Below are 20,799 nucleotides of genomic sequence, written 5' to 3' on the forward strand. Positions count from 1 at the left end.
CTGAGAGCAAGGGAGCGTAAATTTCAATGTGAAACACATTGAAATGTATGCTCACTTGCTCTCAGTAAGCGCTCACTGGCTATCTCAAACATTTATAAATGGTGGTGGTTTATTGAAAGGCAAAGTATCAGTCGGCTTTGCCGACAGAGATATACCCTCAGCCTGTGTATATTTAAACGATTTTTTCCCAAAAAAAAGGAATGTAGTTAGGGCGTTTTAAAAATTTTTAGGGGTTTGAACCGAGAAAAATTTTGATTAGGATTAAAGATTTAAAGTTTTGCGGAGAAGATACTTAAAGGAATGGAATGGAAATTGCTCTCCAACCACAACATACTCGTATGGTGCCATAGGGGGTTTTTACACTCTTCGGGCTGTTTGCTCAAGAAGTATGGACTTGCCCCTAAAAAAACTTTCACCATCGTAATTGAGGCAGCGAATGCAAGTTGCTTCAACAAAAATCAAAGTGATTCGATATCAGGTCTTAAAGTGAACTCATCCGAAATTTTGTGTGGGAGGTACCGGATGGAGTTGACAAATATAGTCCATATTTGAACCTGATCTATATATGGAAGATATATTAGGATGTGTAAAGTATGGACCAATTCGGCCGCTCCCTTCAAGAGTTATCGTACGAACAATTTTTCCGAACATTTTTTAACTTTTGTGGGGGACGTACCTGAAGGAGTGGACCGATATGGCTTATCTTCGAACTTAAACTATGTTTGGACAAAATATTACTAAGTCTAAATGTTGGACCGAATCGGCAGAACCGTTCTAGAGTTATCTTGCGCTCCAACCACCACACACGGTGTCATAGGGGTTTTTTGCAACTTTCATGCTATTTTCTCAGGGAGTATGGACTTTCCCCTAATGAAACTTGTACCATCGTATTGGGGACAGGGAATACAAGTTGCTAAAACAAAAATCAAAGCGAAAACTGAACTTTTCCGAAATTTTGTGTGGGAGGTACCCGAAGGAGTGGACCGATTGAGTCCATATTGAAACCTTATCTAAGTTTGGTAGAAAATTTACGATATGCAAAGTATGAACCAAATCGGTTACTTCCTTTAAGAGTTATCGTGCGCACAAATTTTCCGAACATTTTCGAACTTTTGTGGGGAAGGTACCGGAAGGAGTGGACCGATATAACCCATCTTCGAGCTTAAACTAAGTTTGGACAAAATATTACTAAAGCCAAGTTCATAATCGGTTGATCCGTTCGAGAGTTATCGTGCGCTCCAGCCAGACAGACAGACGGACGGACATGGCTAAATCAATTCCAAATTTTCTGAAACACATTTCGTCCAAACATACTTGGGGTCTAAAACCATTATTTCGATGAGGCACATTTTGCCCGTATGAAAGTGTATATGAAGAAAAGACAAAATTTTTTAGTTTTCCATAAAAAAAAAATTAAAATTTTTTTTAAGCTACATGAAAGATTTTTGGTACATAGATTGGGAAAAAATCCCATTCTTAAATCTGTTCGAGATACTAATTTTGGTTGTTGCGCGCAAAAGTTATGGCGGTTTCAATTCTGATAAAAAGAAAAAAATCTTTAAAAGACTCTAATCATTACATTGAGAAACTCTCTTAATTAGGGGCTCCCTACATACTTTATGTTTACTGAGGTCCTATAACTTTAGTGAAAAAGTTGTAAATTTTCGCGGAAATTAGGAAAGCATTCAAAACAATTGGTAGTTTACAACTTGTTCTAATAAAATTCAAGCTGTTTATGCATCTGAAAAATATATAAAAAATATGTACGTAATCTAAACATCGCGAAGATTCAAATTAAACCAAAACTATACAAATCCGTTTAGCGGTTTGCATATTATAGCAAAAAACAAAAAAATATATTGAGGAAATTTATAAAATTTTTGTAAGAGAAAATATTTATTAAAATTTATTTTGTGAGTTAGTTGAACAAAATGTAAAAAAAATAGGTCGGAGTTTTTCTTCTATTTTAGTTAAATTTCACGCAAAAAATCACATTTTTTATTCTAATCACTTCTCGAAAACACGCTAACATCTAGCAGAAGATATGGATATCTTTCAAATAAATGTTGGGTTCCTTTAAATGGGGTATAATCTTGAAAAATCACTTGATGCGCATGCGGTTTACCAATACAGCGAATTCTTCTCTTTTAATTTGTACACATTTGCCAGGATTTACTTTGGCGGCTAAGATGTTGCATCGCCTGCAGCGTAGTGTGCAAAAAACGGTATAACGCTTATAATTTGCACAAAGTGCATACACTTTTTATGCGCATCCGATTTCACTATCAACCGTGAATAAATACATCGATCTAAACCTATTTCGATAAAATCCATTAAGAACCGTGGATGTAGCATCACACACTATTTTTGGGATAAATCGGATAAAGCTCCCATGGCACTAAATTTTTTAAACCACTTTTTTCGCAAAAACTCGAGTGATGTGTCAGTTTCTTCATTGAAAAGGAAACGATCCACAGAAAACGCGATTTAATCCGCGATATTTTCAAAAACATTTTTCGCAAATTTTTCAATTTTTGCAGTAGCCATTTCCGCCGTTCTAGTAGATGGATTTTTACGATCTGTGATTCATATGATCCGGATGGTCGAAAAACTAAAATATCGCGGGGTACCAGCACACTCAAAACGATATTGTAAATACTGTACCCAAAAAATAGGTTTTTTAGAAAAAATATCGCACTAAATTTTGGCCTTTGGCAGTAGATTACTCTGCTGCTGTGTGGGCTACATACTCAATATACATATCAGATTATGCGAAATCGCGAGTTCTTTAATCCTATAATTGGTTTTTCGAAATATCCGAATGCGCGTCCCAGTTACATAAAAAATACAAAAAACACCTGAAATCCGGCTTCAAAATGTCAGCATCCATAAAAGGTGGATGCAGTGGAAATTTTGGAAAGTGATACATTAGAAGTGTAATCTTCATTTTGTATTCTCCTACTTTTACTTTGGACAGATGTCCGTCATTTGAATGGTTTAATCAGAAATCGAATAGCAATGTAAAAAACCTGTTTAGATTCAACGTGTTTTTACCTATGTTTTTTCCTTTACGCGGTCGTAACTACCACGTGAATTAAATTTTTTTGCTAAATTTTTGAGCTTTGTACGAAAACATCTAAATTAATCCAGCAATAGTCATAGTTACTGGTAAACTACAATAGTTCGCGTATTATAATAGTGCAAACCTTGGCTTCATGGAAACTAAAAAATTTTGACTTTTCCTCATATACCTTCGTTAGCACAAATGCAGAGGGTATAAAAACAGTGGCAACCTCATGTGATGCATTTTATTTATACCACCACATCCCCTAAGAGAATAGGGGGAATTTCTCACATCAATGATTCACTGATTCTCTCATATCAATTCATATTGGCTCAATGATAGACCTACTTTTTATCGTCGAGTCCAAACGCCGACTTTTAAGACAACATTTGTGAATAAGTTATATGTATATTGCGGAATTCTCAGTAAATGCAAGCCCACGTTATTCTAACGGGATTTGCCACCGCTGAAAATTTTGATGTTCTGGTGTTGCACCGCAAACCTTCTGAGTACAAGGCGGACGTGCTTACCACTGCACCACGGTGGCTCCTGTGATGAATAAGTAACATTAAAAAGGACGAACAATAATTTCCTCTGCTTTAATCTATTTTTCTCTTCTTCAAGGCTGTTTGTCAGCTTGCGCATTTTTATGTGGAAACTGATTGCACTAAAGTAATATTGGTCCATAAAACATATTTTTGTATATATGTATGTATTTAGAATATTATTTTCACAAAATACATAAAAACGAATCATAAATTGCGCCAATACTTGTTAAAGAACAACAACAAAACATAAAACGTTTCGAAAAAATATTACACAATTTTGGCAAATGTTTTTATTTCAAACAGTATTTTGTTCAATATTCTCTGATTTCGTAAGATTCTTTTAATGAGTGTCTGGCTGTCTGTTCTCTGTGTGCAATATTTATATTTTTCTCGTTTATGCGCCACAAAACAGGCCCACCAGACGAAAGAAAACTCATCTTGAACAAAAATTGTGTTAAACCTTTCAAGATAATTGTATCTATGTATGTATGTTCGTACATATATAAATAGTGCATTCTGCCACTGCTGCCATCACCAATCATTGATTACTCGTGCAGATTCATTTGCAGGAACGTAAGAGTATTTTCTAGTCACATTCGATCAGCAACAGTTGTACTTTAAACACCACTGCCAAATGTCTGGCGTCTTGAAGAATTCAACAGCAATAAACGACGACGTGTATTTATAAAGTTTTCTTTTGTTTTTACAATTTTCTTTCATGTAATGTTAGTCATGAGGAGACAGGAGCGTGGGGAACTTCAAGGGGAGATTTTATTAATGGATGAATATAATTTAATAAATAATGTAAATCCATATTTACATTAGGACATTTTAATTGTGACAATTGTTTTGAGATGCAAAGGATTCTCACATTCTCACCTCTCTCCCCATTAAACTGTAAATTGCTGCAAGGAAAATTGCCTAATGAACATTTTGACTAAGACTAACAACAAAAACTCGAAATTCACTCATAAATCAACTCTCATAAAAAGGTATTATTCTTCCTCTTTTCGTACATTTAGTTACTTTTTTCGCTTTTCTGTGAATTAATAAGCCACTCAGTCAGTTAGGCATCCCTTGAAATAAGTTTGCGATCACTTTATCTTTCGCCGATATAAATTCTCGAAAACAACTACTCCTTCTCCGTCCATACCTACCTACATACACCTCTGGTCTACAATTGTGAAAATGCAAATTATTTTGTATTTTTACGATCTCTATAGAAAAACACATAAACATAAAAACAAAAAGCAAATCTAAACGAACGCACAGAAAGAAACTAAAATGAAATGTGTTTGTTTTTTCGTTTTGCATAATTTGTTGTTGTTGTATCTCACTACATCTTCTTATTATGCAGAACAACTACTTCATTTGTTTATGTATAATTTTGGTATTGTTGCTATTGTTGTTTTTTGTTTATTTTTGATTGCGATCTCAAATCTAAAGCCATAAAATAGACAACTATGAGAAATGAAGTTAAGTAGCTGTGCGTTAAAAATAGACCAACATCATCTACGTATTTGGAGGGGAATACACTAATAAAGGCGAATGAAAAAATTAAAAAAAAAATCTTTGTTAAATAGCACACATCACGAAATCACATGCGAATGCCGCCAGTAAAATGATGCGTGTTGGGGTTACCCAGCAAACAATTGGGATTCAAAAGAGCTGAAACCCCTTACATAATTGGGACGGTAATTGGTAATTACGGTGGCTGACTTCTGAAACGTAATAGAACTGCGTTGTTTCAGTTATTGCATTGTAAAAGTATTTTAAAATGCACAACTTTGCAAAATCTACCTAAGGCATCAGTTTTCTACCTTATTTTGAGTGTATTCTGCGTTTCACATGCGCAACAGTGATGTTTTGGTGCAATATTTCGCAAGAATGCAGTATCACTGCGTTATTGAATAGAACACTTAAGGTATTTACAATGCAACTGACGTTTTGGAAGTCAGTCAGTCTCCAAATAGTTGATGTGAATGTCGTAAAACACCTCATCATCCTTTTTGCCTAAATTTGCCCTAAATCATCCTATTTGCTCTGGGAAAAATCTTTGTTGTACTCTACGGGCTTTGGACTTCTTGTTTCTGAATTCCTCAAACGACTGCCGTCCACACATACAAGTATATTTTATCATCCAACGTGTTAATGACTGTTGGTGGGAAGTCTTATCCATATCCTCGAACACCTTGGCATGGTTGACGGAATCAACTGTTGTGACTACTGTTGTAGTCCTATGCATTTTCCGGAATCCATCTTAATGTGAGGCCACTAGAAAACATTTTTTCAACGTGGGGAGGAGCAGTGCCTCAAGAAGCATTGCGTCTGGCGACATTAGGGAAATTCGTACAGGTCGATTTCCCTAATGTCGACTCTGCTGGCCACCTCTTCGGATCTTACACTTTGATTGGCCAGATATGTGCGCCCTTGGTCATGCCTAGGTATGCCAAAGCGTATGATGGACATTGAAGTCCCTAAGCAACAGACGATTATTGCTTTCTATCAGCGATATGTACACAGTAAGCAGCTCTACTTCGACAGCCTCATACATTCCATGTATTGGAACGTGCTAAACAGCACCACAAGGAGCATTTACAGTAAAAAATTCGTAAGGATCGCTGAACAAGCCGTAAACTGTACTGTATATTACGATGTGCTAATCTTGGATCTTTTGATAGTGCTCTAGCCAAGACCAATTTAGTTGGGTATCGTAGGATTTTTTAGAACTTTCGGGTGGGTCATTATGCACTGGCCCACGGAAAATATTATATCGTTGTAGACAGGACCACGAGGACAACATTCGGTGGTAATTTTTGAACGATCCTAGCACAATCTTTTGACTGTACTTAAGCGCAAAGGAGCTGCGTACCTCCCTCACAAAAGTTCAAAATTTCGATTGGCACTCTTTTGAAAGGAATATTACGATTTGCTGTGATGCAGACAAATCTGCATTATTCGTAATGGTTGCTGCTTCCCTTCTTCCACTACCTTCGTGCTAGGCCGAAACTTATCCATCCTAGTCCAAAATGTAGTTTGCCCTCGCGAGTCGTTAGGTAGTTCTGTTACAGAGTGTCTATTGACACCCTGATGACCAGACACCCATTTTGAGGTCTGGAGATTGGGATTCTGCCTACCGAATATTTGTTAGTATGCATGCAGGGTCCACAGGTATGGTGGCACCCACGCTGAGAATACCCTTCTGTAACGGATCTCCTTCACATTAACAATCGCTAGTTGGAAACGTTCCCAGAGTTCAACAATTGTATTTATCGTGATATTCGAAGGATTTCTTACATTCACAACAGATGACCTTAACTCAATCCTCTGTAGGGGCAGCGCTACCAAATTGCGTGCTTGTTGGGAGGTACCTCTTCGCCTCAGAACACTATGTCACACAGACAATCTTCAATAAGCAACCATCGATTATTATTGATCTTTTCATCAGCTATGTCGATGAATACTAAACGAAGTTCTTCCGGCACCATTGGCCTTCTGATTTTCTTTTCAACGCTGTTACGGATGAGAAGATAACCTGAAGATACCTTTTTTCGATAAAAATGGTTCGTTTTGGAAGGAATCATACACACAGATATAGAGAGTTGCTCCGTTTCAGACTTCCAAGCTTTCTGCATTACTGGTTTAACCTGTCATCCTGTATGTGTGGTGGCGGGGTCTCTATTTGAAGAGGGTCGAAAGTGGTAAATCGTTTTTGGTACGCTGGGACAAGTCAGCATCGCTTCTGGTTTAGTCTTTTGGAGGCTATGTGAGTAGATGTTGATATTGAACATAATTTTGCCTCTTCGGTCATCGAGATGAGATAGAGCTTTTTTGAATTGTCATCTTAGGATTCATCGTTGAGAAGGTGTGAAGTACTACCACCAGAGCAAGAGCTTCCCCAAATCGTCACATAGGGGTTCCCTCTTAGATATAGTTCCTTCCAGACTTCCTCACAATCTTAGGGTTCATTATTTCCTGCTGAAATTGCTTTGATGATTTATTGACGTATTTTTGTCCAAAGCTTTCCAATGGATGGGGGTGCAGAATGTTGACTATAGGTGGAGAATAAATCCCAAATGATCTTCTGAAATTTTAAGGGTCCTGCTTGTGTTGCTGGTGGCAGTAATGAAAGAATCGTTGTCACTGTCCATATTTGTAGTAGTGAGGGAGAACGAGGTTGACGCACTTGTAGAAGTGGAGACTGACAGTGCGAAGGCTTTATCAGTCAATGGTTTATTATTCGGCTTTTTTGGAATTGGGTTTGATTAGGTTTTAGTAAAAGTTTGCATAGGCCAACCTTGAGGTAGTCAGCCTCCTTGTCACGCCAGGGACTTTTAAACTAAGCCCATTACTCGTTCAGATGCTTATGTTTCAACAAGGTTCCGATCAAATACAATTAGTACTGTAAACCTTAAAGAACACCGATAGACACAGGGTCGCTTAACACTCCAGCGATTTATTTTTCTACCCTCAGCCTTTAGGCTGTGCCTCATCGAAATAATGAGTTCAGACCTAGTATGTTTGGACGAAATTGGTTTCAGACAATTTGGAGTCGATCGAACAATGTCCGTCTGTCTGTCTGGTTGACTGGTGCGCAAGATAACGGCCGAACAGATCAAGTCCAAAATTTGGCATTTGTAATATTTTGTCAAACATAGTTTAAATTCGAAAATGGTGCGCACGATAAAACTCGAAATGATTAATCGAATTGGTCATAACTTCGCATATGGTAATATTACTTTCAGGCATAAATCGGATTCGAATATGGAATATATCGGTCCACTCCTTCGAGTACTTCCCATACAAAATTCGGAAAAAAATAAAATTTAAGATCTCATATCGGATTGTTTTGATTTTTTCCCGCCTTGCGGCCCCTTTTACAGCGGTACAATTTTTTGGGGGCAAGTCCATACTTATTGCGAATTCGCAAGATGACTCTCGCAGGGAGTTTCTGCTTGGTTCCAACTTTGCATATCGTATTATTTCATCTAGTCGTGTATTCCTTTTTTAATTTAGGCAGATACCGAAAATCTGCAATGCATGTTGAAATTTCTCGTGCCATTATAGTCTTCCTAGGGTGCCACCTCGGGCCAACGGCATGCACGCCCACCTTGCACGCTGAAGGGTGGGATCGATTCCCCGGTCAGGCAACATTAAAAATCTTCTACGGTGGCAAATTACCCCTCAGTAATGTTGGCGACATTTCCTCAGTAATGTTGGCGTCATTTTCCAGCCATGTAAAACATCTCTACAAGTGATGTCTTAAGACACGCCGTTCGGACACAGCGATAAACAGTAGGTCCCACATCATTGATCTAATATGAATCGGGGTGCACTAATTGATATGAGAGAAGTCTTCTGGGATGTTTGTGGAACAATTGCATTACATCTATTAGGTTGGAATATGGATCATAACGGTACCTTCCTACCGTCCGCCCAAATTTTGGGAAAAGTGCAGTTTAACATCTCATCTCGGATCGTTTTGAATTCCTTTTCCAAAAAGTTCTTCTTGCGGGCCCTGTAGCGACTGCGCATTTTTACCGCCATTCGGACTCTGCAGTAGGTCCCACATCATTGATCTAATATGAATCAATGTGCACTCATTGATATGAGAGAAATCTTCCTTGTCCCTTCTGGGATGTTTGTGGGACAATTGCATTACATCTATTAGGTTGGAATATGGACCATAACGGTACCTTCCTACCGTCCACCCGTCTGAATTCAAGACAATACATTGTTTGGAAGTGGAATAAATGTGATCATAAATAGTGCGTCCAGATTTTTACCACTGCACATTGGTCACAAATGTGAATTCTTTGGCCAAAAGTCAATTTTTTGAAATTTTTTTTTTTTTTTTGAGTTTTTTTCTTCGCAATATGGAAGTACACACTCCAATACAACAAAAACAAAGATTGTTTATTCCAAGTTTGCATTTACCGTTAGACGAGAAGGGGTCAAAGTAGAGATTTGTTTACTGTGTTTTTAATAGAGTTGAGTGCGCAGTATTTTGTGATAATTTGTGGGTTATAAAATCGCAATAAGTAAAAATGTAAAGGTAAAACTCAAATATGGAGAAGAAAGACGAATGTAAATAGATTGATTTTCCAAAAAGAACAGAAGAAAAATTCGGTCTAAGAACAAAGTTATGAACATATTTCTGAAACACTGTTAAATTCTTACATTTTGTTTCAATGTTAAAATTATTCTGGACCGAAATAATTTCGATCGTTAGTGGTCGATGTTAGAAAAAAATCAAAACTACTTTGATGTGTATACTTTAATAAGAAATCATTTCAAGGTGCGATTCGTTGCGATAAATGATGCACAATTTTTTCAGGCTACATCAAATTCCGAAATATTTCATATTCGGCTGGTACAAATTTAATTCTAAGAAACACAATTTTGAACCGATTTTCCTGAAAACTTGGTATTTTTATGTTGAGAGTCCAGAGAATATTTCAACCAAAAATTGTTGACACAGTTCCACGTTGGAGTATAGCCACCATATAAGGGTACCCCTAATTTAAGATAATTTGACAATTTTAGCCATATTTTTAAGCCGATTTAGTGGTAATTTTGCATTTTGATTTCTTAGAATATATGAACCCTTCGCACCAAAAATTATAAACATAGGTCGAAGTTTTAGTTTAGACCCCATACAATGGGATCACCCTGTTTACTATATTTTAACGTTTTTTTTTTCTTGGAAATTCAGGGTGAAAATAATTCTGAATTAATATTTTGTGGCAGTAATTAAATAAAACTAAATATCAATAAAAAGGGGCGTGCAAATAGTTGTAGCCAGATAAATTGGATTTCAGACTATTGTGCACCGGCGAGAATAGAACTTATTTTTTCAGCTTATTTATTGATTTTTAATAGCCATAAAATAACTACTTATTTGGTTAGATTGTCCTTGATAAAATAATGAATTAGTAGGTTTGTTTGTGTGCAGTTCCTATATAAACTCATTATTTGGTATTGTAAACTTTTTCAGGGTATGCCAAATTTTTGGAAGTTTTTTTAAATCACTTATTTTATTTAAAATGAAAATTAATGAAAATTAAATTCGAATTTCTCTTGAAGCATTTTAACATTTTATTTATTTATTTCAAATTCATATATGATACAAAAACCAAGAAGGCCAATTATATGTACGTATCTTAATACAATATAACCTGAGGTAAAGGTATAAAATAATAAAATCAATCAATAAATATACAAAAGGTAAAGTTTAGCTCCTATGTTAGTTGGCTCCACAGCCATAAACCAATATACAAAATTTCATTAAACTCTACAAAATGTACCCAATAAGTAACAGAAAAGCTAATTATATCCTTCTACAGAAGTGCACCTTTTATTCAAAGGAATGTAGGGAATTACTCAAAATTTTCAAGCAAAATGCATTATTACTATGAGAGAAAATCAGTAGTTCAAGAGGCAGTATATTCCAACATTGCGCTACCCTGACCAAAAAAGACCTAGCGTAACAATTTTTACAAAATTTGCATTCAAAGTTTTCGAGGTGTTCGTGGAAAATGATTGTTGTATAAATCATAGGATGTCTTAAAAATCACACATTTGTTTTTGTTGAAATCCGTAGTCTCCAAGTTTCTTCCAACTGACTCCAAAATCTTAACTATAAAATATCCAATAGCAAATCAGGTGAACTCACGATTTTTTTCTAGGACAAATGTGTGGCATAAAATTTTAATTACAACATATGTACATTTAATAGCTTTTTATAAACAAGACAATAGTTTATACTTTGTATACAAATCAGTTTATAATGTTTAGATTCACATCTTGTGAGTGTTTTTATTCTTCTTCAACTAGTTTTACGCGGTTCCTCTTCAGTGATTTGAGTACATGCTCGCGATACGCAACATACAACAATGAAATGGATTACAGCCGCGGGCAACCAAGCAACAAAGTTAAAATAGTACCGGCAAAAACAACAACAACAATTCGAATTTTCTCACATAAACAATGAACAGCGGGTCGGCTCTCTTATAAGTATGATTTTTCATGTTGTTGTTGTTTTTGTTGTTAATGAATGCTATAAAACAAATTGTCTAGTTTCTATCTAGTCTAGTGAATATTTTGCTATAAAATATTCAAATGTATCTCTTCATTGAGCGAGTTGCTGCTACGTATGGCGATCTGTTTTGTTGTATGTCTGTCCATTTGTTACGTTGTTGTACTATAAATTCAGTTTTGTATGAATATTTGTAAAAACAGACAAAAAAACAACCGTAGTGAACGGGTATGAAGTCATACCGTTTCACGTAAACCTAAATACAAGAACACCAACAACCACAGCGACCCCACTAAACATCTCCCATTAGCCATCAGTCGCCCGTCGTCAGTCAGCCAGCCCCATTTGAATGAGAACAAAACGATCGATGGTCTCGAATCGCATCGAATGGGTTGTGAGTTAGCTTGAGTTCCGTACAGACGTTTAGATGTACGAGAGCAACGACGGTGCGAGCATTTTGAGAAACTAACAAAAAATAAAACAATTTAAGCGAAATTAAATTTTTTTGTTTAGCAAAAATTGATTAACGAAATTTGAAAAAAAATATGAATAAAAAATTATTCTAAACGAACGTTTTGGGTGTTGTGTCTTCAACGATTAACTAATAAGAAATAAAGTAAATGCAAATACTAAAAAATAAATGCTTTAATATATATGGAATTGTATAATCAAACAATTTTGGCAAACGAGAAATGTGCGTTAAAGGTATTTGGCAAAAAACAACATGATTAATTAATAATATTAGCCAAACAAAAAAGATGTGACAAATAAACAACAAAACGCCAATTTACAACTTTTAAGTGATTTGGACCATATGTGTGTGAGTGTGTGTTGGCTGTGTAAATATGAAATCAGCACCAAGTATTGCCAAAAATAATTTTCATCCTTTATTTGCGCATAAACAAAAAAGTGAATTTAATCTAAAAATACAAAACAAAGAATGTGTGTAAAAAATCAAAAAACAAACCAAAATAAACAGAATTTTGTCATCTTCTGTGTAACAGCTGCCGCTACTTAAATAATTAATTAAGTTAAACGAAAAACAAAGAGAAAGAAATGAAAAACTAAAATAAAATAAAGTTATGTTGTAGACAAATTAATTAATGACAAGTGAATTTAAAATATGCAGTTACAACATGTGTTAAATGAAAACTTTTATATTGAAAAAATAATTCATTAGGGGTTTAAATAACAAAAAATAGATTCTTCAAATATTAATCTGAGGCTATATAATTTCGAAATTATCTTATATCCTGTACTGAAATCTAAAATCCAAGCCTCTTCGTGGAAAGAGTTTATTCAGACCAATTCTAAGTGTACACTTGTGGGGAATTTCTCAGTTTTACCAAACCAAAACAAGTAAAAAAGTATCAGTAGGTTTTGCCGACAGAGATATAATCTCAGCCTGTGCGCATTTAAACAATATCTTCATCTATTGACATTATCGAATCTAATACCGGCTGCCCAGAGTTTCTGGTCCTTTTTGAAAGTATGAACTTGCGGACAAAAAAAATATATTTGCTTTGAAGCTCAAAAGTGTTGCGGTGGTGTACTTGAGGGAATGGCCCGACATAGTATATTTTGAAAGTAGATCTTATTTTGGGAGTCATTCCTTTCGGTCCATATTGTGTGCACCAGACATTTCTGTTGGTCACTGTATAACATAGAGCTTTTGGACCACTATGTCAGGAATCATGTGCACAAATAGTGCCCACCTTCGAAGTTAAACTAAGTTTAGACAAAATATTACTAAGGCCCAATTTTGGACCGAATCGGCTGATCCGTTCGAGAGCCACAGCCTTTACACATGGTGCTCTTGAACCAAATTTAAATGGAACGTGCATACACCTGGTATGTTTTTGCGGATTCTGAAACTACAATGTTCATAGATGAGAAAAATCAAAAAACCGAAAAAAAATCGCTGGAGCGCTTTTTAAATAAATCGCTATTCAAGTTTTTAGGTTTTCACGATTATGCTTGGAAACCACATGTCCTATCGAAATAGGACTAAAGAAAATGTTGTAGCTACGAAAATTCTCTACAAGATTGACTTTTATGATATGTTCGGAGCTTTTACCATTATTGAGATACAGAAGTTGAAATAAGGACAATGGATTGACTGTATCGTCTCCTTATAAAACAATGTCATGACTGCAATTTCCCAACTTAAACTTATATATCTCAAAAATGGTACAACCTAGGAAAAAATTACCAAAGCCAATCTTGTTGAGAATTTTCACAGCTACAACATATTCGAAAGTATTTGCAGTTTTCAAGCTAAATCCTGAAGACCTAAGAAAAAAATCTTAAAGTTTGATCTGAACTTCTTACTTACTCACTTAGCTGGCCCATTACAGAACATTTGTTCCATAGGCCGAACTAAGAAAAAATGTCCATTTCTCTCTATTTGTTGCTTAGCACTCTGGAATACCGCGCCTTTTCATCTCATCATCCACTTGTTTGCGCCATCTATTCCTTGGCCTGCCAATTCTGCGTGGCCTGCCAATTCTGCGTGGCCTGCCAATTCTGCGGTCCGTATCCTCTTTAGCGGGTTCATCATCGTTCATTCTTATGATATGGCCTAGCCAACGCAATCGCTGCATCTCGATACGTTTAACAATATTGATGTCGTTGTATAGCAGATATAGCTCGTGGTTCATGCGACGTCTATATTCGCCGTCAACGCAGATTGGTCCGTAGATCTTTCGAAGAATTTTTCTCTCAAACACACCAAGCACTGCCATGTCTGCTTGCGCAAGTACCCAGGCTTCGGAGCCATACATCAGCACGGGTAGTATCAGTGTTTTGTAGAGCGGTATTTTTGTTTGACGAGATGTGGCTTTGTTTTTAAACGGCTTACTTAAACCAAAGTAGCATCTGTTGGCCAATACAATTCTTCTTTTTATTTCACAACTGATGTCGTTTGTTGTGTTTACGGAGGTGCCGAGGTAGACGAAGTCTTTTCAGTCTACCTCAATATTATAGGAACCTACTTCCACGGTCGGTCCGAGCTCAATGGACACATTGCGCGTCGACACCATCAACTTGTTCTTCTCACCGTTTACCGCCAGACCCACTTTAGCAGATTCTCCTTCGACCTTTGTAAAGGTATCAGTTACTTCTTTTACTGATCGGCCCATGATGTCTATATCATCAGCATAAGCAAGTAACATGTGACTATTGGTGTAGATTGTGCCACTTCTTTTGACGTTTGCCTCTCGTATAACCTTTTCTAGCAGGATGTTGAAGAGGTCACACGAAAGGCTGTCTCCTTGTCTGAAACCTCTTTTGGTACCAAACACTTCGGAGAGGTTCTTTCCTATTTTAACTGAGGACCTCGTGTCAGTTAAAGTCATTTTACAAAGCCGGATGAGCTTTGCGGGGATACCAAATTCAGACATTGCTTGGAATACCTTTGAACGCAGCGGGCTGTCGAAGGCTGCTTTATAATCGACAAAAAGGTGGTAGGTGTCGATCTGCATATCTTGGGTCTTCTCCAGGATTTGCCGTAGGGTAAATATCTGGTCAATGGTGGACTTCCCAGGTCTAAAGCCGCATTGGTATGGTCCAATTATCTCGTTGACCATAGGCTTTAGTCGTTCGCACAATATCCCTGACACGATCTTGTAGGCAATAGGGAGCAGACTTATGCCCCTATAGTTAGAGCATACATATCTCCCTTCTTGTGGACGGGGCACAGGATACTCAAGTTCCAATCGTCGGGTACTCGTTCTTCCTGCTAGATGGTGCTAACTAGCTGATGAATACACCTTATCTCCCTTCTTGTGGACGAGGCACAGGATACTCAAGTTCCAATCGTTGGGTACTCGTTCTTCCTGCCAGATGGTGCTAACTAGCTGATGAATACACCTTATCAGCGTGTCGCCTCCGGTTTTGAACAGCTCTGCTGGTAAGCCATCGGCTCCTGCTGCCTTATTATTCTTCAGCCGATTCATTGCTGTCTTTACCTCATCTTGGCTGGGCGGTATACATTCAATACCATCTTCTGGGATTGGGACTGTGGTATCTTCGTCGTCTTCGCTGCTATTGGATACCAACAGTTTTGAAAAATGTTCTTTCCATATCCTGAGTACACTATCTGTATCAGTTACCAAATTACCTTGCTGGTCTCTACAGGAGGATGTGCCTGTACCAAAGCCATCAGTTTGATGCTTGACTCTTTGGTAGAATTTTCATTCATTCATTCTGGCTCCTGTACATCTCGATTTTTTCACACTCCCGCTTTTCCATCTCTCTCGTTTTCCTGCGGAAAAGACGTTTCTCCTCTCTTCTTTTCTTCCTGTATCTCTCTCGTGCGCTACGCGTTGCTACGGATTGTAAAGTAGCCCTATATGCCGCATTTTTCTCTTCGGTGGCAGCACGACACTCCTGATCATACCATGGATTCCTTGGTGGAGGTCTCTGGTATCCAAGTATGGATTTTGCGGCTGTTTGCATGGAGTGGGCAATGCTGTGCCATTGCGCTGATATGTTATCGGGATGAGGAGAGCTTTGATTAAGCAATTGGGCTAGTCGAGTGGAATATTCTGTGGCTATCTGTTGTGATTGCAGCTTACCGATGTCTAACTTTCGTGTTGTGTCTGTTCGTACTTTGTTTGCTACGTTTAAGCGGGTGCGTACCTTTGCTGCAACCAGGTAGTGGTCCGAATCAATTTCGTACATCCAACACGCTCGATGAATGTCTTCCATTTATCACAACATGATCAATTTGGTTTCTTGTTTTCTGATCTGGAGACAGCCAGGTGCCCTTATGAATATCGAGACGATTAAATCTGGTACTGCTAACTACCATGTTTTTTGCAGCTGCAAAGTCTATCAGCCTCATACCATTGTCAGATGTTTCGCTGTGGAGACTGAATTTCCCGACTGTTGTCCGACTGAATTTCCTGACCGTTCGAGAGTTATCGTGCGTTTCAGCCAGCCAGACAGACGGACGGACATGACTAAATTAACTCTAAATTGTCTGAAACGGATTTCTCAAAACATACTTGCGGTCTAAAACCATTATTTCGATGAGGCACATTTTGCATAAATACATCCCGATTTTCGTTATTTTAAGGGTATTAGCTACAATTTTTAACCGATGTAGATGTATTTTGACATTTGACGTTAACTGTGGTCACGAAACTTCCTCACTTAAAATCATCAACATAGGTCCATGTTTTGGTTTAACTCCCATATAACGGTACCTCCCGATTTTCGGTATTTTAAGGGTTTTAGTTACAATTTTTAAACGATCTAGCTGTATTTGGACATTTGAGGTTCTCTGTGGTCACGAAAATTCTCCACCAAAAATTCAACTAGTTGTAATTTGACATTTGAAGTTTCAGTGGTCTCGAAACTTCTTCACTAAAAATCGTCAAATCGTTAGGTCCCTGTTTTGGTATAGCTCGAAATTTAGGCTTTGACAACTCACCATTTTTTAAAAATGGATATTTTGAAAAGCACTTTTAAGAAAAATGTTTCGCAGTTAACTCTTTACCACAAAACTATGCAATATTTTTCAAAAAAAAAAAAAAAAAAATGCAGAAGTAGCTTAAGATGTGTTCATGAAGGTGAAAAATATGTACTTAAAAATGTACTTTGCAAAAAATTCATGAAAAGTGTTTTTTTTTTTTTTTTGCCTGTACACCTAGGGATAACCTCTCAACCCACATATGCCCAAAGCTTGATAATGATCATGATCATTGCCAAGCCTTGGGCATTTAGCATTTATGCTAACGAGGGTATATACGAGGGCGGTTCGGAAACTTCTTAGCCTATCAATGAAAGAGAATAGTTAGTTTTTCAAAAATATTTTTATTTTTCAATATAATCTCCTGAAACTTCAATAGACTTAGTCCAACGCTTTTCTAGCAATTCTATCCCTTGATTAAAATAGTTTTCCTCAAGGTCTTCAAAATAGTGGTTTACAACTGTAATTGCATCTTCATTTGAGGTAAAACGCTTGCCAGCAAGGAATTTTTTCAGATTTGGGAACAAGTAAAAGTCAATGGGAGCTAAATCAGGAGAATAAGGTGGGTGGTCAAGCAACTCGTACTTTAATTCGTTGATTTTAGCCATTGTTAAAACACTCTTGTGCGCTGGTGCGTTGGCTTGATGAAAAATTATTTTTTTTGTGTTGTAAGCCAGGACGTTTTTCTCGAATTTGTACATTTAATTGATCCAAAAGGTTGTAATAGTACTCTGAATTTATTGTTTTACCCTTTTGCAGATAGTCAATCGATAAAATACCTTTGAAGTCCCAAAAAACCGTTGCCATAACCTTACCAGCCGATTGAATTGTTTTTGCCTTCTTTGGGGCACTTCCTCCAGCTTCAGTCCATTGTTTGGATTGTTCTTTTGTCTCTGGAGTATAGTGGTGGATCCATGTCTCATCAACAGTTATGAAACGACGCTTAAAATCCATTTTATTTCGCTTAAAACGATCCAAACAAGCTTGAGAAATGTTCATTCTTATGCGTTTTTGATCGACTGTTAACAAATGCGGCACCCATCTTGCAGAAAGCTTTTTCATCTGTAGTTCTTCATGCAAAATTAAATGGACTCGATCATTTGAGATTCCCATGATATTAGCAATTTCACGCACTTTTATTCGTCGATCATTTAATACCATATCATGCACTTTGGCTACAATTTCTGTTGTTGTTGCTGTTTTTGGACGTCCACTACGTGGTTCATCTTCAATGCTTGTACGACCACGTTTAAATTCAGCAACCTAGTTTTTTACTGTTGCATATGAAGGAGCACTTTCACCTAACACATTCACCATATCATTATGAATTTCTTGTCCCGATAAACCTTTTTTTATGTAAATATTTAATGACAGCACGCATTTCTAATTTTTCCATTGTAAAAAAAATTGCGGATGCGTCTTTTTTGAACACCTGTTTCTATATGAAGGAGTTGCCAGATCGAAACAAAATTTAACATGTGTTCATAACAGAGATGGAAGTTTCCAAAACACTTAACTTTTTTTCTGTTTATACCGCGCTTTTTGTGCTAGGCAAAGAAGTTTCCGAACTGCCCTCGTATATATCTCAAAAATGGTACAACATAGGAAAAATTACCAAAGCCAATCTTGTAGAGAATTTTACAACATATTCTTTCGTCCCATTTCGAAAGGATTTGCAGTTTTCAAGCTAAATCCTGAAGACCTAAGGAAAAAATCTTAAAGTTTGATCTGAACCTCTATAGCTCAAAAATTGTAAAACTTAGGAAAATATCTATTAGCCAATCTTGTACAGAGTTTTCACTGCTACAACATTTTCTTTAGTCCCATTTCGATAGAACTTGCGGTTTCCAAGCAAAATCGTGAAAACCTAAAAATGTGAACTTTCATCGCGATTTATTAAAAAATCCATGCAGCGATTTTTTCTTGTTTTTGATTTTTCTCATCTATAAACATTGCTGTTTCAGAATCCGCAAAAACTTACCTGGTGTAAGCGGTTTTCATATAAAGTTAGTTAAGGTGCACTGTGCATAACATTGTAATATAAGGGGGCGATACAGTCAATACATTGTCCTAATTTGAACTTCTATATCTCAATAACGGTAAGAATTACGAAGATATCATAAAAGTCAATCTTGTAGAGAATTTTCATAGCTACAAAATATTGCTGAGTCCCTTTTCGATAGGACTTGCGGTTTCCAAGCAAAATCGTGAAAACCTAAAAACCCCTTAAAAATGTCAATTTGAATCGCGATTTATTTAAAAAGCTCTCCGGCGATTTTCTTGGTTATTTGATTTTTCTCATCGATAAACATTGTAGTTTCAGAATCCGAAAAAACATCCCTGTATAGGAATTCTGTAACTTTTATCGATTCAAAAGTTGTTAAAATTTCTTTTGTTTTTGTAACAACTACAAAACAAACAAATGAAATTGTTGTAAAATAAACAATGAGTAAAGTTGTTAAAAAGTTACAGAATAGGGGGGCAGGTGTAAGCAACTTCCATTTAAATTTGGTTCAAGAGCACCGTGGGTACCATAGGGGATTTTACAGCTTTCGGGCTATTTTTTCAGGAAGTTTGGACTTGCCCCTGAAAAACTTTTAACGACGTAATGTTGGCAGCGAATACAAATTGTTGCAACACAGATCAAATCGATTCAAGAGCAGACATTATAATTGTAGCACGCGGGACAAGGGAGACTTCTCTCATATCAATGAGTGCACCCCGAGTCACATTAGCTCAATAATATGGGACCTACAGTTTATCGCCGAGTCCGAACGACGTGTCCTACGACACCACTTGTAGAGAAGTTTTACATGGCTGAAATACTTAGGAAATGTCGCCAACATTACTCAGGGGTATTTTGCCACCGTTGAAAATTTGATGTTGCCTAGCCGGGGAATCGAACCCGCGACCTTCTGTGAGCAAGGCGGGGTATGTACACCACGTTGGCACCCGAAGAGCAGACATTAAACTGCATTTTTTCCGAAATTTTGTGTGAGTGTTACCCGAAGCAGTGGACCCATAAGTCCTTTTTGTGTACGAGTATTGTAGAAATTTTGCGATGTGCAAAGTTTGGACTAAACGGTTACTTCCTCTAGGTACCTGAAGGAGTGAACCGTTATGGTTGATCTCGGAACATAAACTAAGTTTAGACAAAATATTACGATGACCTAATTTTGGACCAAATCGGCTTATCCGTTCGAGAGTTATTGTGTGCTCGAAGCACTTCCTCTCAGGAAGTATGAACTTGCCCTTGATAAATCTTGTACCGTCAAACAAATGTCAAAGCGGTTCGAGACCAGTTCCTAAACTGAACTTTTCGGAAATTTTGTGTGGGAGGTACCCGAAGGAGTCGACCGACAGAGTCCATATTGGAACCTCATCTATGTCTGGTAGAAATTTCACGATGTGGAATGTATGGAACAAATCGATTACTTCTTCAAGAGTTATCGTGCGCACAATTTATCCCAACATTTTCCCATCTTCGAACTTAAACAAAGCTTTGACAAAATATTACGAAAGTTAAATTTTGGACCGAATCGGTTGATCCGTTCGAGAGTTATCGGGCGTTTCAGCCAGACAGACGGACGGACATGACGAAATTAACTCCAAATTGTCTGAAACGGATTTCGTCCAAACATACATGGGGTCTAAAACCATTATTTCGATGAGG

General features: G+C 37.1%; 1 protein-coding gene and 1 long non-coding RNA gene across 19 annotated transcripts in view; one reads left to right on the forward strand and one right to left on the reverse strand.

Annotated features, from left to right (window-relative positions):
- zormin overlaps positions 1-20,799 on the forward strand; it is a 361,202-nt gene that overhangs the window by 6,838 nt on the left and 333,565 nt on the right. For 5 of the 18 annotated variants that reach the window (XM_073982046.1, XM_073982038.1, XM_073982042.1 and 2 more), the window contains exon 1: positions 12,047-12,266. The exons of 6 other annotated variants lie outside the window; for them this stretch is intronic. The gene's annotated coding sequence lies outside the window, so the exon portion shown is untranslated. Of the gene's footprint in view, positions 1-10,213; positions 10,802-10,874; positions 12,593-20,799 lie in introns of those variants that run through there. 7 more of the 18 variants (XM_073982045.1, XM_073982028.1, XM_073982036.1 and 4 more) reach the window with 4 other exon arrangements.
- The window catches only part of LOC141401689 (uncharacterized), a 116,012-nt gene that overhangs the window by 6,692 nt on the left and 88,521 nt on the right, over positions 1-20,799 (reverse strand). The gene's annotated exons all lie outside the window — the stretch shown is intronic.

Source organism: Musca autumnalis, unplaced genomic scaffold, assembly GCF_047663935.1.
Source record: "Musca autumnalis isolate F117 unplaced genomic scaffold, ASM4766393v1 scaffold_4, whole genome shotgun sequence".
NCBI classification, from domain to species: domain Eukaryota; kingdom Metazoa; phylum Arthropoda; class Insecta; order Diptera; family Muscidae; genus Musca; species Musca autumnalis.